This window comes from Triticum aestivum, chromosome 6A (assembly GCF_018294505.1).
Source record: "Triticum aestivum cultivar Chinese Spring chromosome 6A, IWGSC CS RefSeq v2.1, whole genome shotgun sequence".
Classification (NCBI taxonomy): domain Eukaryota; kingdom Viridiplantae; phylum Streptophyta; class Magnoliopsida; order Poales; family Poaceae; genus Triticum; species Triticum aestivum.
In genome coordinates, this window is record NC_057809.1 from 591,482,416 (window position 1) to 591,487,150 (window position 4,735).

General features: G+C 41.3%; 1 long non-coding RNA gene across 1 annotated transcript; it reads right to left on the reverse strand.

Annotated features, from left to right (window-relative positions):
* Window positions 1-3,618: 3,618 nt before the first annotated feature.
* Window positions 3,619-4,241, reverse strand: LOC123128775 (uncharacterized). Its single transcript, XR_006463415.1, has 2 exons — window positions 4,016-4,241; window positions 3,619-3,932 (listed from the first exon to the last, which is right to left on the reverse strand). It is a non-coding gene; the product is annotated as an uncharacterized lncRNA (long non-coding RNA).
* Window positions 4,242-4,735: the final 494 nt, after the last annotated feature.

The window sequence follows — 4,735 nt, forward strand, 5'->3', positions numbered from 1 at the left end:
GATCTAATATCCATTCAAGTTAAATATTTCAGAAAGTTCAATGATTGGCATGGCATGGATTAGAGATGTGGACCCCTCAAGATGCTAAGGATAAAGATTGGCAAAAGCTCAAGACTCTTCATTTTTATTTTAGTGATCCAAGATCACATTGAATCCATAGGAAAAGCCAATACTATTAAAATGGGATGAGGTGTTGCTTAATGGTCTACTTGCTCAAAAGTGCGTAGTGATATGCTCCAAAGCCCCCAACCACTTTCTCATTTCCAAATATGTCAAAAACCTAAAGTCAAACTCGGCCCCACCGATTTGATCTATCCGGCGCCACCGAGTTCTTTTGACATAGCCACTGCCAGAAACCCTAGTAAATTCGGTCTCACCGACCGGGATCTCAGTCTCATCGAGATGGCAATGTAACTCTCTGTTTCCCTTCGTAACGTTTCGGTCTTACCGAAATGAGCGATCAGTCCCACTGAGTTTGCCTGACCAACACTCTATTTGCTCGTTGATGAAATCGGTCTCACCGAGTTCATGCAATCGGTCACACTAAGACAATGTTTTGCCCTAACCCTAGCACATCGGTCCCACCGAGTTGATCATGTCGGTCCCACCGAGATTCCTAACGTTCACATTTTGAACTGAATCGGTCTCACCGAGTTCTCCTATTCGGTCTGACCGAGTTGGGTCAAATGCATGTAAAGGTTAGATTTTGTGTGGAGGCTATATATACCCCTCCACCCCTTCTCTATTCAAGAGGGAGCCATCAAAGCTTGCCTACACTTCCACTACTCATTTTCTAAGAGAGAACCACCTACTCATGTGTTGAGATCAAGACATTCCAATCCAACCACAAGAATCTTGATCTCTAGCCTTCCCCAAGTTACTTTCCACTCAAATCATCTTTCCACCATAGCCAAATCTGTGAGAGAGAGTTGAGTGATGGGGAGACTATCATTTGAAGCACAAGAGCAAGGAGTTCATCATCAACACACAATCTATTACCTTTTGGAGAGTGGTGTCTCCTAGATTGGTTATGTGTCACTTGGGAGCCTCCGACAAGATTGTGGAGTTGAACCAAGGAGTTTGTAAGGGCAAGGAGATCGCCTACTTCGTGAAGATCTACCCGAGTGAGGCAAGTCCTTCGTGGGCGATGGTCATGGTGGGATAGACAAGGTTGCTTCTTTGTGGACCCTTCGTGGGTGGAGCCCTCTGTGGACTCGCGCAGCTGTTACCCTTCGTGGGTTGAAGTCTCCACCAATGTGGATGTATGATAGCACCACCTATCGAAACCACGCCAAAAATCTCTATGTCTACATTACGTTTGCCTTCTCCAAACCCTTCCCTTTACCTTCATATGCAATATTTTACTTTCCGCTGCTACACTCTTAGAATTGCATGTGTAGGTTGATTGCTTGACTTGTGCTAAGTTGCTAAAATCCTCCAAGACTTAAAATTGGGAAAAGGCTAGATTTTTATTTGGTCAAGTAGTCTAATCACCCCCCCCCTCTAGGCCTACTTTCAATCCTACATCTTGCTACAAAGTCAAAAGAGCGATACAAATCTTCCTTCCTTTTCAAGGAAAAAAGCGAACATAATTCATTGTTTGGTAAAAGAATTGATAAAGATTTCATTTCCACTAACCTTCCCAAGGACCAAGCACATGATCAAGGAATTATTAGCTATTGACCTACCGAAGGACTAAGGACTACAATCATTGTCTAGCACCAAAGTCTAAGGACGTCCCTAAGCAAAAGAGGAATAACTTACTTCTCATTTTACTTCTCCATCTTTGAAATATCTAGAAGGGCATCCCTAAGTCTTCTAATGACTATATACGACGCTTTTGTGCCTCTACACACTAGGTATATGGCTAGGAATCAGCATGGAAGGCACTAGGAATTGTCGATGAATCAGTGGAATCACAATATGCACTCTTGGGGTAAGCCAGCCATCGTGCCTCTCCCTCCTACTCCATGATATGAGCCACTACCCCTCAAACTTTTCTACAACTAGTCGGCATGTCTCTCCCTCCTACTCTACCGCGTCAGCTACTCTTTTATTGACAACCTAAGTAAAAAAGAGCAGCTTTTAGGAGGTTCATTCTCCTTTATTGTTACAGTGTTCAATTCTCGATGCTCAGGTGCCATCACATATAGGTTATGTTCCTCGTTTTTCTTTTGTTGCGCTTTGGACGCTTTTTTTTGTTTGTTGTCTCGTTATCTCTATGATAGTGGAACCTTGTCCAAATTTTGGAACGTATGGGGAAAAAATCACATATACGTTCTAAGCATACCGATGACAAAAGAGCAAAAAAAACTTTTTGCCCTGACGATACAGCATTGACCCAGTGCTAATGTTAGCATTCAAACAGAAGGGTCCCTGACAAAGCTTCGAAGGTGATATTAAGCAACAATTCAGCTCACAACCTAAGGACAAAATTAGAACTGCAAATTAGACTGGCAATAGTGCATTGCTCTTTAGATAAGGTTTCAAGCACAGTGAATGTCTACCTTTGTTATGAGTAGTAGCAAAAATTACGGCTATGTTATTGTGGCAGATCTCCATTGTGGCTAGTAAAGAGACAAATCTAAGAATTTCGCAGGTCTTCATACTTTTGGAAGAGTCGGATGATGTGGCGTGGCTCTTATAGCCTCGGTGATGTATGAGACATATTTTCTTCCTTTAAGACTTCTTGTCTCCAGCTGCTATAGTTATTCATCTTCAATTTCTCTGGAATAGATGAAACTAGAGGATGTTGGCTCTACTTAGGACATTTTCTTTTCTCTTTGGGGACGAAATGACAGCCATTTGTATTTATTTTTGTGAACTTTTTAACAATGAACTATGTTGACTAGGTGGATCGTTTTGATCTTGCTAAAAGGTAAAAAGAGCAATACAAACCTTCCTTTTCAAGTAAAAAATTTCAAAGAAAATTCATTGTTAGGTTAAATAATTGATACAGGTTTCATATCCGCTGACCTACCCAAGGAGCAAGAACATAATCAAGGAATTATTAGCTATTGACCTACCGAAGGAGTAATGACTACATGTCACTGTCTAGCACCAAGTCTTCCATAAGAAGCCGAGCATCTCTAAGAAAAAGAGTAGTCTATTTCTCATTTTTACTTCGCATCCCTAAGTATTCTAATGGCCATATGGTAATTTTGAGTCTCTACACACTAGGTATATGATTAGGAATGGGCATGGAAGGCATTAGGAATTATCTATGCATTTGTGGAATCACAACATGCACGCTCCTGCTCAGCTAGGCGCCGTGCCTCTCATTCTTACTCCACCACATAAGCTACTCTCCCTCAATCTCTACTGCTCTGCTTGCCTCATATGCTACGCTCTCATGCCATCTTTAGAAAGCATCGAGGCGGGATTTTCTTTCTTGGCCAGGATGCTCTCATAGCATAGATGTGGTATTTGCTTTCTGGCTGCAGGGCTCTCATAATCTCATATGCCATGCTCTCATGCCATCTAGGAAGCATCAATCGGGTATTACTCTTTGTTCCTAGTATGGAACGTGAATCAGAGGAGACAGATTCACAGCACTGATGCCGAGGACGACAATGTCAGAAGGATGCATCTAACCTGACAAAAAGCTGATCATCACAATGGCTTGGAATTCCACTCAAAATAAATGGCTTTGAACGGTCCTTCGACCTACAATCGACAGAAAATGGTGCTAGCAACTGTGGATTGCTGAACTTTGCCAAATCATAATTTCTGATACAATACTATGCAAGGATTAGAGATTTCGCACATCTTACATAAATATCAGTCGCAGAAACGTCATCCTTAGCATTCACACTACACATCTTACAACTGCACAAGTGTTACACATGTTGAAAACCAAGCTGTCGCTACAGATGGTAGGCCTTACTGCTGGCGATGAGCATTGCCACGGTCAGAGTAATGCAATGATGGTCCTGTTGAACCAATGAAACTGCATTGTAAGTGAAATCATGCGCACAACTTGGCAAGATGAGTAGAGCACCAAAGTTGCACCCACTTTTTTTATTGAGAATGACCCGCTAGACAAGTACAGTGCCAAGCAAGCCTGCATAAACATGGACGATTATTTTGTAAAGTTTCTGGCTTCATTGATCTGTTCTTTCTAAGCTTTCTTTACATACTTCTATCAGCCTGGCTCTCTTAATAAACAAATAAAAAAGGACAGACGATTCAAAAATTAAAGCAACTATGCTCATATCAAGTTGAATGGAACAGAAAGATGGTCTAACCTTGATATATCCAAAGCTTGGATGCAAACTGATGTGAGCTAAGCCTAGTTCTCTCCATGAGATTGTCATGTCTGCTAGAACATGTAAATGAATAAGGGAAGGGGCTTAATGAAGAATCGAGAATATACTGCCTCACATTTTTCTTTGAATGAACGCAACAACGCAGGCAAATTACAGCCCTCCATTACCTTTAATTATGAAAAGCCATCAGTGCTGAATGATCTGTCATTTTATCTCCAAAAGATACATTAAAGCAACTGGCCATAACCCGGCCATAATAAGAGCCTGTAAGTACCAAAGCAATCAACCGTCTAATATTCTACTAGGTTGCAAATCAAAATGACTAGTAGGATGCAGAAGCAATAACATTGCGCTGAACCTGTTTAGATTTCGCAGCAAAGGATGTAAATTGCAGTGAGAAAACTCTCCTACTTATTCAGTTATTAAGTTTATTAGCATCAGAAGCAATAGCTCAGGACATATATACT